Here is a 13760-nt window from a genome sequence, read left to right on the forward strand (position 1 = left end):
CCGGCTGCAGTGATTGGTGGAGGAGAGAGGCGTTGTCACATGTCACCACTGGAGGGAGGGAGCGCACTGCCCCCTCAGCACCAACTTCACAGCATCTGTTTAGCAAACAAGATACAGGAAGAGATACAATGTTGCAATGATACAAGTGCACAATGTTATCTATAGGGAAACTATATACAGGGTCAAAGAGGGACGCTGACCGTTCGTCATGTGAAGGACCCTTTTTCTTTATCCATAATGATGCACAGTATTTGGAGAGTTTTTCATTCACACATTTTTAGGACGCAAATTGCGCCGAGTTATGAAGTAATATATAATTTGCTCGTGTACGACCAGGACTCAAACTGAAAGGTTTGCGGAGCAATAAAGCGAATGTATTAATGTCTATCTATAACTCAAGACATTAGAGGTGCAGAGAGGGCAGAAGAACGAGTCAGAAGCAGCACCTGCCCCTCCAAAAGAGGGAAACCCGGGAGGTATCGGGAAGAGAAATGCAATATGATGTTTTTGGGAAGGTGGGGGCAGCTCTTGAGTCTAGAAAGGATAGAGAATATTGGAGCACATATGGGCTATTACTATTAGGCCCCTTGCAGACGAGCATGTCCTGAATAAGGTCCGGTTGCGTCCTGGTGCATTGCGGCAAACCTGCGCGAGTAGGTACCCAATTGCAGTCAGTTTTGACTGAGATTGCGTTCCGTTGTTCAGTTTTTATCGCGCGGGTGCAATGTGTTTTGCACGCTCGTGATAAAAAACTGAATGTGGTACCCAGACCCGAACTTCTTCACAGAAGTTCAGGTTTGGGTTCAAGGTTGTGTAGATTGTATTATTTCCCCTTATAACATGGTTATAAGGGAAAATAATAGCATTCTGAATACAGAATGCATAGTACAATAGGGCTGGAGGGGTTAAAAAATATAATTTAACTCACCTTAATCCGCTTGTTCGCGCAGCCAGCATCTCTTCTGTCTTCTTCTGTGAGGAATAGGACCTTTGATGACGTCACTGCGCTCATCACATGGTCCGTCACATGATCCATCACCATGGGACTGTCTGAGCTAATTTAAAAAACTTGCCAAAAGCCTCAAGATGTCATAAAAAATAATCCTTGTCCATCGCTGATCCTCCTCCAAGTCTGCAGCAGTGAGGCCGAGTTCACACGAACGCCGGCCGTAGGTCAGCCGCATCGGATTGCGGACCCATTCACTTTAATGGGTCTGCGAACCGCCCGTTCCGCTAAAAGATAGGACATGTTCTATCTTTTTGCGGAACGGAGGTACGGGACGTAACCCCACGGAAGCACTCCGTAGTGCTTCCGAGGGGTCCCGTCTCGTGCGGCCGTTCTGCGATTCCGGATTTGCGGACCCATTGAAGTGAATGGGTCCGCATCTGTGATGCGGAATGCACACGGAACCGTGGCCGTGTATTGCGGCCCGCGATTTGCGGGCCGCAATATGGCCACAGATCACACACGTTCGTGTGAACTTGGCCTGACATAGAGGTATACTGCATGTGGCCGCTGCAGCCAACCACTGGCCTCAGCAGCCTTGTGTCGTGTACCTGAGGCAAGCGGTTGGCTGCTGCGGTCACATGCAGTATATATTGCTCCGTCACTGCTGGAGCCTTGTACAAGGAGGATCAGAGATGCAGCGCTGGAAATGGTGGCGGAGTGACAGGGAAGTATGGGCTCATTTTATGACACTTTTGGCAAGTTTTTCATTAACTTATTCAACCCCTTTTTGTTTAGATACATTTTTTATGCTCATGGCCTTTCCCAGGATGATGAGTACAGTTCTTAGCCCTTAGAAGTCAATGGGGTAAAAATGCATTATCCTGGGTTTGCCTAAATCCCATACAAATGTAATTGTGAGAATCCTCACAGCTCTACGACCCTCTCTCCTTCCAGCGCCAATGTACGGTTTAGCACACATGCATTAGACGCTGGCGGACGCCATACACATTCCAGATTGGCCATTACTGCCGTGAATACTGGCCGTACGTGTTCAATGACACCGGGCAAAGGACAAACCATCTTTGAGGGAATGTTCTTTCAAGGAGCCATCGTCTGTGGACCGGTACATCCGTGGCTCGGGCTTCCTTCCAACCAACTCAACCACATAACTACAAATATGCGCACACATACTTTACCAAATGTACCTCCCTCCCTACACCATCCGTATTATCATTAACTCCATCCCTCCCTCCTCTCCATGTACAGACTTAGGCCTCATGCACACGGCCGTATTTTGTTTCAGTTCCGTTTTTTCTGTGGATAGGATGCGGACCCCTTCATTTCAATGGGTCCGCAAAAAACGCAGACAGCACACCGCGTGCTGTCCGCATCAGTATGTCCATGCCCCACAAAAAAATAGTGCATGTCCTATTTTTTTTCTAGTTTGCGGACAAGTATAGGCATTATTACAATAGATCCGCAAAAAAAAAACGGATGCCATACGGACATTATCCGCAAAACACATACGGTCGTGTGCATGAGGCCTTAGGGCTTGTTCACACAACCATATGGCTTTTTCAGTGTTTTGTGGGCCTTTTTTAACGGATCAGTTTTTCCGTTTTTTGTTTCAGTAGTGTTTCCGGTTCCATTCCGTTTTTCCATATGGCATATATAGTATGCAGTAATCACATAGAAAAAATTGGGCTAGGCATAGCATTTTCTATAGATGGTTCGGAAGACATATGGAGTACATTCAGTATGTGTTCAGTTTTTTTTGCTGACCCATTGACTTGAATGCAGCCACGGAATATTAGGACATGTTCTATCTTTGAACGGAACTGAAAATTTTTAATATGGAAACAGAATGCATACAGAGTACATTCCGTTTTTTTTTGCAGAACAATTGAAATGAATAGTTCCGTATATGGACTGTATACGGAACTCAAAAAAGGGCCCGTAGACGGAACGCAAAAAACGTTTGTGTGAACGAGCCTTTAAGGTGGATTTATACGAGTAGATAATCGGGCAGATTATTGGAAACAAATGTTCCTGCGAACGCTCATTCCCGACAATCTGCCCATGTAAAGGAGCCACCGATCACCTGATGAATGAGCAGGAGCGGACCTCATTGACTTCTATGGGAGAGTTTTCTGGGCATGCTCTGTGACCTGGGCAGAGGTCATTGTACAAGAGAAGAATTGATAAGCTTCGACAATCACCTATTGTGAACGGTGGATCCTGTCTTATCTATACACAGAGGTGATGCCATTACAGGCAGGATTAGAATACAGATAAGCAGGTAACTGCAGTAAAGTGATCTGTACAGACCAAGAAGTGGCGCCTATTAGGCTTAGGCTCCTTTCACACTAGCGTTCGCTGGTCCGCTCGTGAGCTCCGTTTGAAGGGGCTCACGAGCGGACCCGAACGCAGCCGTCCAGCCCTGATGCAGTCTGAATGGAGCGGATCCGCTCAGACTGCATCAGTCTGGCGGCGTTCAGCCTCCGCTCCGCTCGCCTCCGCACGGACAGGCGGACAGCTGAACGCTGCTTGCAGCGTTCGGGTGTCCGCCTGGCCGTGCGGAGGCGTGCGGATCCGTGCGGATCCGTCCAGACTTACAATGTAAGTCAATGGGGACGGATCCGTTTGAAGATGCCACAATATGGCTCAATCTTCAAGCGGATCCGTCCCCCATTGACTTTACATTGAAAGTCTGGACGGATCCGTCCGAGGCTATTTTCACACTTAGCTGTTATATGCTACAAATAATGCAGACGGATCCGTTCTGAACGGAGCCTCCGTCTGCATTATTATGAGCGGATCCGTTCAGAACGCTAGTGTGAAAGTAGCCTTAGTTGTCAGTGCTAAAACGGCAGGATTTTGTTTTGTTTTTTTAAATTAAATATAGATATTGACATGGGAAATAAAATATAACATCCCGAAAAATGATTTATAAATATGTTAGACATAAAAATGTGATTTATACAATCGGTACATTTCTGATGACACATTCCCTTTAGGCCTCATGCACACGGCCGTTAGTTTTGGTCCGCATCCGAGACTCCGTTTTGGCGGCTTAAATGCGGACCCATTCACTTCAATAGGGCCGCAAAAGATGCCGACAGCACTCCATGTTGCTCCGTTCCGTAGCCCTGCAAAAAAAAATATAACATGTCCTATTCTTATCCGTTTTGCGGACAAGAATAGGCATTTCTACAATGGGCCGCCTGTTCCATTCCGCAAATTGCGGAAGGCACACGGGCGGCTTCCGTTTTTTGTTAATCCGCAATTTGCGGACCGCAAAAAAACTGAACGGTCATGTGCATGAGGCCTTCAAGGGGTTCTGCAGTTTGTTTAAACTGATGATCTACCTCTGGATAGGTCATCAGCATCTGATCGGCGGAGGTTCGACACCCCGGACCCCCGCCAATCAGCTGTTTGAGAAGGCAGCGGCACTGGCTGTAGTGCCGCGGCTTTCTCGCTGTTTACCGCAAGCCCAGTGACGTCACGACTAGTATCAACTAGCCTGGGCGCGGCTAAGCTCTATTCACTTGAATGGAGATGGAGCTTAGCCGCGCCCAGGCCAGTTGATACTAGTCGTGACGTCACTGGGCCTATGATAAACAGTGAGAAGGCCGCGGCGCTGCTGGAGCACTGCTGCCTTCTAAAACAGCTTATCAGCAGGGGTCCGGGGTGTCAGACCCCCGCCGATCAGATGCTGATGATCTATCCAGAGGATAGATCATCAGTTTAAACAAACTGCAGAACCCCTTTAAGTGAATGGGGACAAGCTGCAGTACCAGATACCTCCACTACAAAATGCAGGGAGCTATGCCCAGTAAACAATGAAGTGGCTGCATTGCTCATCGGAGGGCTGTGGTCTATTAAACCAGCTGACGGGTGGGGATGCCGATAGTCGGCTCTCCAGCTGTTGTAAAACTACAACTTCCACCATTCCCTGCTGTAGGCTGCTAGCTGTAGGCAGTCTGGGCATGCTGGGAGTTGTAGTTTAGCAACAGCTGGAGAGCCTAAGGTTGGCCATGCCTGATCTAAGCATAGGCCATCAATGTTGATGTCCCAGAGGGGTTTTTAGGGGCCCAAGGAAAGACTGTCTTCATCAACTCATTTTGTTCTTATGCATTGAACAATTCATGGGAGGGTCCAGTTTGCAGCCACTCATCGCAGTAATGATGCCGATGTGCGGGTTTACGAGTCCTTTACCAACAGTTCCTCATGCTGATTCATGTGCGGCCGGAGAGGAGTCATCACACCCTCCTCTTGCATCACATCTCAAGTATGTAAATCTAGTCTAGAGACTTTCACAAGTGTGCAGAACTGAGGCGTGCAAATGCCAGGCATAACCCTGCTACACCTTGTGGAAGGTAAACCAGCTGCTGAGCCTCCTTGGTCCCGTCTTGTAAAGATGAGGCTGATAAAGGGGTTCTGTGGGAGTTAGATATCCAAGACGTATCCTCCGGTTAGATCAGCAATATCTGATCAGTAAGGGTTCGACTCCCAACACCCCCACTGAATGCTGTGGCCTCCTCACCAAGCATAGCGCCATACTTTGTATAGTGGCAATGCCTGGTACTGCAGCTCAGGCCCATTCATTTGAAAGCGACTGAGCTGTGCTTGGTCCATGTGACTGATATACAGTGATACTACAGGCCTAGGAAGAGGCTTCTGATCGGAAGGGGAACCGGGAGTCGGACTCCCACAGTTCAAAAACTGATGACCTATTCTAAGGACAGATCATCAATATCCAACTTGAGGATATATCATCAATATCTAACTCCCGGAAAATAATTTTTTACATTTTTGTCTCACATTCATAAACTTTAAATTTTACGCTATGCAGCTGGTTGAGGATTTTTTTGGCCATCGTTTTCGGGAAAATACATACACGTGTTGACAAAATTGTCGGTGCCCTTTCGTTAAAGAAAGAAAAACCTACAATGGTCACGGAAAGAACTTGAAACTGACAAAAGTAATAATACATAAAAATTGACTGAAAATCAGATATTGCTTTCAACAAAATAATTTTAAAAAACAAACTTAAGAAACTGGAGGTAGCCTTAACTTAATATTATGTTGCGCAACTTTTTGGGACAATGGCAGAAATCAAGCGATTCCTGTAACTCTCAATGAGACTTCCGCCCCTGTACGCAGGTATTTTGGTCCACTCCTCGCTCTATCTGTCTCAGGTTTGAAGGATGCCTTCTCCAGACTGCATTGGCATGTTATTACCGAGGTCATTAATGGTTGTCTGGGGAATGTCTATGCTGAATGCACTTGAGCATGCAAATCATCAAGATCTGCTGCTGGCAGTTCCCTTTACAAGTGCCGACCAATGATGTCGTAGATGTGCTAAATGGGAGACAAGTGAGGAGACACTGCAGATCCATGGCAGCATATTTAGGCCTCTTTCACACAAACGTGTGTTTCCCGTTGCCGTATTGCGGACCGCATTTGCGGATCCGCAATACACAGGTGCCGTTCTGTGGGCAGTCCGCATCACGGATGCGGACCCATTCACTCGAATGGGTCCGCAAATCCGGAGATGCGGAATGGTACGGAACGGAAGCATGGAACGGAACCCTACGGAAGCACTATGGAGGGCTTCCGTAGGGTTTCGTCCCATACTTCCGTTCCGCAAAAAGATAGAACATGTCCTATCTTTTTGCGGAACGGCCGGATCATGGACCCATTTAGAGATATGGCTATCCAAATGGTTCCTTGACCAAATCAATGTAATACTGTACCTGAAATGAAGACTAGAGGGGTCCGGCTACCATATGTTACTCCACCCCATACCATAATTCTGGGAGTAGCACTGGTATTACGTTCCCTTGTAAAAGTCTCTTCATGGTGTTGACCACATGTTCTTCAGACCAATCTATCACTGAGACAAAAACAGGACCTTCCAGCCTCCACTGCCATCTGGAGAGCGGTGGTGTGAGGCCAGTGGAGCATCTGTAGCTGGACATCTGGCTCGCAGCGCAATGTCGTGCAGATGCCCTCTGATGGTTTGTGTAGACACTGTTTGCCACCCTAGGCTTGGGATGTGACGTCCAATTTCACTTGCAGTACAGAATGGATCACTACACACCATTCTTCTAATCAGACAACCTGTCCGAGTTTCCCCTCTGTGACCTCTTAAGGTGCATTTACATGGCCCGAGAATCGGGCAGATTATTGGGAACGACCTTTCCTGCAAACGGTAGTTCCAAACGATCTGGCCATGTAAATGTGTTGCCGATCACCCACTCGTTCATTGGGTGATCCTGTCGTTCATGCAGGCACCACTGATCATGGCTTCTGGGCAGCAGATTGTGCGGTCTAAACAGTGATCTGCTACTCAGAAACAATGATTCTGGATGGAGACGAGGGATCACAATAGCGATCCCTCGTCCTCATACAGTGAAGGAGGTTGATGAACGGGCAGCCGGGAACGCTTCCTTCCTGACAATCGCCCACTCAGTCGGCCTGTGTAAATCCAGCTTTACTGTCATTGCAGTTGGTCGTTGTCCCCCCCAATCTTCAGGGCACACAATGTTGGACAGCGCTGACATCTCAGCCTAGGCAAGTAGCGGTCTGCTGGATGATAAACCAATGTCTCTCGGTTAAAGGATTCTGTCTCGAGATGAGCGAATTTTCGCTTCTGAAATACGTTCACACTTCGTTTGGTGGTAAAAGGTGAATTGCGTTATGGATTCTGTTACCACGGACCATAACGCAATTCTATGCCTTTAGAGGCATTCCGTTAGTCATTCCGTCATAATAGAAGTCTATGGGCCTCAAAACGGATCCGTCCCATTTCCGTTATGCAGGGGAGAGCGCTTGGAGGTGACCAGACCCCTGGAAGTCCTCCAGTCACCACTCTCCCCGCTCCATTCTCAGCGTAGGTGCAGATCCCAGAGGGGGGACATGCACCTATTAGACAATGGAGGCATAGCCTAGCTATATGCCCCCATTGTCGGTGATGGGAATACCCCTTTAATGCTTACGAGTGTCAAAATAGAAATGGCTACATCTGTATGTCGATAGGCAAGTAAATTAGTGCCTTTATTAGACCCAGGGCTGTCATGACTTTCATCCTCCCATTGTCATTGCTTGTGGTGAAGAAAGGGTTAAACAGCCAGGATGGGTTTTTTCTCTGTTAGTATTAGGGGGCAGCTGTCAATCACAGCCATCCTCCAGGGGGCGATGACAGGGGCATAGCTTTAGCATCCCAAACATGATCATCAGTATGCGAGTTGCACCGCAACCCCAATTATTTCTATGCTAGCACTACTACACCGCGATTCCACTGCCATCCTTGGGCGCGACTAAGATCGCTATGTAGCTGAACCCTTACTCTTCCATCCTTGTTATGGCGGCCCAGGCTCTAAACACGGGAAGCAGCTTCTTCTCATAAGCACTGGACATATTCGGTGGGAATAAAAAGTACAGCAGAGGGCGCCACTACAAGTTAAAAATAGCAATGGGGGGGTCATTTACAAAGACTGGTGTTTGATTTACCTCTTAGGATTCGCCTAATTTAGAACGAGGAGCGAGTCATAAATTAGGTGCATTCTCTGGCAGTCCGTGCACCTGGAGTGAAGCATGTAACTAGACCTGTCCATCAATGGCTTCCACTGAATAACACCGTGCACGGCACTGGAAACCTGCACATGCGCAGTACCTTGCACAGTTTAGTGGAGGCCTCTGATGGACAGGTCTAGTCACATGACCCTCTCTCATGTTGAGACCAATGCGCTGGACTGTGAGTTAGGCCTCTGAGTGAAGCTGTTTTTCACCAACATTTACACCTGTTGGTCCCGACCTCCGAACCCCACCCCAACACCAAGTGGTGAAGATGGGTCAAAGACACTACAACTTTAAATCCATATGCAAATGAGCAGCTAAGTGCACCAAGGGCGGGTCCAATCCACTCTGTGCACCCCCTGCTACACCTGTTTCCTCTGCCAGCCCCTCCCTCTCCTTTTTGATTGGCAGGTCCAGGGTTCCGGTCAGTCAAGGGAGGGGCTGGAAGAGGAAGCAGCAGGAGCAAGGGTGCGCAGTGTCTTAGGCCTGCCCCTTGGTGCACTTAATTGCTCATCTGCATATGGATTTAAAGGGACACTGACAGGCCAAATCAGCATATTTAGTTATATATATGACATTACAGGTCTTATACAGTCTATTAAAAGCATCTAAGTATCCCCCCTGTCCACCTTATAAATACAGAGAAATAAAGTTTTATAACCTGCCTGTCTCGTCACCAATCTGCCCAAGGGGGTGGCATTTCATCTCAAAATGCGCCCAGCCAGCCGCTCCCAACTGCCGTTCTGAAGCCCCGCCCAGCTCATCAATATTCACTTCGCTGGGCGGCGGCTACAACTCTCCCCAGTCAAGATCCTGCGCATGGGCAATTGAATCCTCTTGGCATCTTCCTCGTCTATTCTTCTGCGCTTGCGCCCGGCCGTGGTTACATCGCGCCTGCGCAGGATCTTGACTGGGGAGAGTTGTAGCCGCCGCCCAGCGAAGTGAATATTGATGAGCTGGGCGGGGCTTCAGAACGGCAGTTGGGAGCTGCTGGCTGGGCGCATTTTGAGATGAAACGCCGCCCCTTGGGCAGATTGGCTACGAGACAGGCAGGTTATAAAACTTTATTTTTCTGTATTTATAAGGTGGATGCTTTTAATAGACTGTATAAGACCTGTACTGTCATATATATAACTAAATATGCAGATTGGGCCTGTCAGTGTCCCTTTAAAGTCCATAAAAGAATGAAACAATGATTACTAAGTGAAAGGTATCATTACATTCAGCTGAGTTAACCCTACGAGGCACTGCTCCTGGTGTATCAGTGGATTTTCTGCTGACGGGCTCCCTTTATATATTTCCTATTTTATTTATTTATTTCTTTTATGCACTTATATAGCGCTACTATATTCCGCAGCGCTTTATAGACATTAGCATCACACTGTCCCCAATGGGGCTCACAATCTAAGGTCCCTATCAGTAGGTCTTTGGAGTGTGAGAGGAAATCGGAGTAATTAAAAAATTGTTACAGTTTGTGTGATTCAACAGAGAAAACTGTCATAAAGTCTTTACTCATTATGGCTACTTTCACACTTGCGTTTACATTTTCCGGTATTGAGATACGTCATAGGAGCTCAATACCGGAGAAAAACGCTTCCATTTTGTCCCCATTCATTGTCAATGGGGGACAAAACATAACTGAACAGAACGCTCCAAAATGCATTCCGATCCGTTTGGTTGCGTTCCCAGACCGGAGAGCAAACCGCAGCAAGCTGCGATTTTCTTTCCGTCATGGGATACGGAGCAAAACGGATCTCTCATGACCCACAATGCAAGTCAATGGGGACAAATCCATTTTCTCTGACACAATAGAAAACGGATTCGTCCCCCATTGACTTTCAATGGAGTTCACGACTGATCTGCAGGATCGGTATTAAAGGATTAAGCATCATCTGAGGATAACCACACGTGATACCTGCTGCACTAGGGATGGTTTCACATCTGTGCCCCTGGATCCGGGCACATCTTCCTATCTGCGTCAATACACACACCTGCAATAGAAAAACCCAGACGTGGACAGAGGAAGACAGACCTGATCTAAACCTTTCATGTGACACATACTATACTATCATGACTCATAATACAATACTCTGGCATTTGGTGCCAGGGTGCGTCAGTACAGATGGCATTCAGTCATTGATTCCAGGAGCCCTGTGCAGACTTCTGCTTCAGTGCACTCCTCCATCGCCTTTTCACGTGGCCAGAATAGAAGTTCTACGGAAGCCGCCGTCTGTTGCCATCTGCTGCATTACCCATCTCTGCCACCTTCTCAGTAAGGGACATATATAACCCTCAGCCAGTGCCCGCTGCCAAAAGCTTTTCTATGTTGCTTGATCACACACATAATCTGACTTGTTTTGTGGCCAATTTTCTCCACCGGAACCTATTCCATCGGCTCAGAGGATCCTGTATGACAAGCGTCATGTATTCTTCTTTTCTCATCCGTCTCATTGGGGGACACAGGCCTTGACCATGCGTATAGCTGCTGCCGCTAGGAGGCGGACACTAAGCGCACAAAGTGTAAGCTCCTCCCTCTTCAGCTATATCCCTTCCTGCAGGGACCAAGATAATCAGTTTTAGCTTAGTGTCTGTAGGAGGCAGACCTTCCTGAGTTGCAGGTCTGCTAATTACAAATTTTGTCTCTTTTTTTCCTTCTAGTGAAAAGCTTCAGGCAGTCCGGGTAAAAACTGCCTGCACTCCCACCCAAGAGACGGGAGACCAGAAGGTCACCCAAAACCCCTGCTCCTTCCCGCTCCCTAGAAGAAAAGAAGGACCAGAGGTCCCTGTAAAAACCTCTGTATCCCTCCAGCAAGTGCATCACCACGGCCGCCCCAGAGAAAGCCCCCTCTGTTCCGGTGTAGCGTCCCTCACCACCGAAGGTGGTGATCTGGCTGGAGTCAGGGGGGCAGAAGACGTCGGACAGGTGAGTAGGAGCAGTGCTCCCCTCCACCCTCCCTCCAGTAAACCCCTCAGTACCACCTCTAGTGCCCCCCCTCCAGGACGCCAGCCAGTATTCCCTCCTCCCCACGTGTGGACTTGGGCAGCAATCTCCTTTAAGGGTTAACATACCTGGGACGCTGCTGCAGCAAGGGGGTGGCTGCTTTCTTTGTACACGCTGCGCGTCTGCTGCGGCTTCCCGGGCTGACTGCATCCTCTGGTGCGCACCGGGAGAGGAGGGGGCGGAGTTTACTCCCCTGAGCCCTGCTTCCGGGTCGGTGCATCGGTTCTGGGGCAGCCGGGGCCTCCATTAACAACGGCCTATTCATGCAGGGTCCCCCACATGGCTTATTGTCTCTGGCCAATATCTGAGACGGCCGGGGATGCCGGCGTGGTTCCAGCAAGTGGCCTGAGAGTGAGGGGCGTCAGCGGCAGAGCAGTGGGAGAGTGGGTTCCGCCCACTTCCGGATTTTTAAATGAGGGTCTGACTGGCGTTTGGAGGGACACAGGCTGGATAAGTGTTGTTTGTCCCTTCTTGCAGGGCCTAACCTTACCATTTGCCTCATTGGGGTGACAGGGGTGTCATTATATCTGAACCCAGGCCCCAGGTCCCGAAGCAGGCGGTCCCGTTGGTGCGTCATTTTTGCCTGCGTATCATGTCTCGCAAAATTTCCATACCCTCAGTTGGACTCCCTCTGCTTTGCGTGTGCTGCACCGCCATCAAGCGGCTTGGCTCCGCATCCGTTGCTTCCCACTGCCCAACCTACAGAAGAACCGGAATGGGCACGTTCCCTGTCTAGGGTGGTACAGGATGTCTCCAATACCAACAAAGCTATTGTGTATATATTGGGGCGTTTGTCGGCAAGGCAGTCCTCTGACCGGTCCGACACTGGGGATCATGGGGCTCGTGCCCATCGCGGGCGCCCCACAAAACGGGCCAGAACTTCCTCCCCCAAAAAAGGGTTCTGTGTCTCCCGTGTCCTCGGCCTTTTCTCCTCCTGCTAGAGAGTCTCACTCCGACATGTCCTCAGCTGAAGAGGCATGTTCAGAGGAGAGAGGGTCAGATGAGGATGTTATCTCACCGGAGGGTCAGTTGCCCAAACTATCCTCCATGGTGGACAATTTAATTACGGCAGTTATTGAGACGTTGCAGGTTGAAGATCCCGCTCCGTCATCTGCCAGCTCGGGTTTTTCCTTTAGAAGGTCCCGTCGCTCGCACAAATGTTTCCCCAACCACCAGGAGTTTGATTCCTCTCTTTCCAAGGAGTGGAATTCTCCTGATAGACATTTCATGTTGCCAAAGCTCTTGAACATCCTTTTCCAGAGGATATGACTAAGAAATGGTCGGCTTCACCTATAGTGGACCTGCCAGTTTCCCGCTTGGCTAAACATACTACCTTGCCAATGGCGGATGGGGCTTCTTTTTCTGATATCAAAAATAAGAAGCTGGAAGCAAAATCTGCCTTTGAAGCAGTGGGCACAGCTCTGCAGTGTTTGCCTCTACATGGGTGAGCAAGGCTATGGGGAGTGGGCAAATAACGTACGTCAGGGTCTTGAGTCCCCTCGGAGGAACGTGCAGATGTGGCCCTACAGCTCTCGCGTGCCAGTGCAGATATTTCTGAAGCATCTTTGGATGTGGCCAGGTTTATGGCTCGTTCGTCAGCCCTGTTGGTGGCTATTCCCCGTACCCTATGGCTCTCATGCTGGGCGGCAGATAATGTATCAAAGCGGACCCTGACGGCCCTCCCATTTACCAGCAGCAGACTTTCTGGTAAGTGCCTGGATGAGATCATTTTGGACGCTACAGGTGGTAAGAGCACCCATTTACCATAGAACAGGGAGCGGTCTAATAAGACAAAAATGCGGAAGCCGGGCCCACAGATGGTGGATGGCCTCTCCGATGTTGACATCAGGACCTTCGTTTCTCCCTCTCCGTTAGAGGGTGTTAACAACGGACGCAAGCCTCATGGGTTGGGGGGAGTTTTGGAAAATCTCTAGGTCCAGGGGGTATGGTCACGCGAGGAGCGCTCCTTTCCAATCAATGTTCTGGAGTTGAGGGCGATTCAGCTCTCTCTGCAACTCTGGGCGGACCATCTCAGGGGTTGTCCACTGCGGGTGCAGTCCGACAACTCCGCGGTGGCGGCATACATCAATCACCAGGGCGGCACCCGAAGCCCGACATTCATGGAGTAGACGGCGCTGATTTTCAGCTGGGCGGAGAAACAGGTTCAGGCGCTATCGGGAGTTCACATTCCAGGCGTAGACAACTGGATCGTGGACTTTCTCAGCT

The sequence above is a fragment of the Bufo gargarizans genome, chromosome 7 (genome assembly GCF_014858855.1).
Source record: "Bufo gargarizans isolate SCDJY-AF-19 chromosome 7, ASM1485885v1, whole genome shotgun sequence".
NCBI classification, from domain to species: domain Eukaryota; kingdom Metazoa; phylum Chordata; class Amphibia; order Anura; family Bufonidae; genus Bufo; species Bufo gargarizans.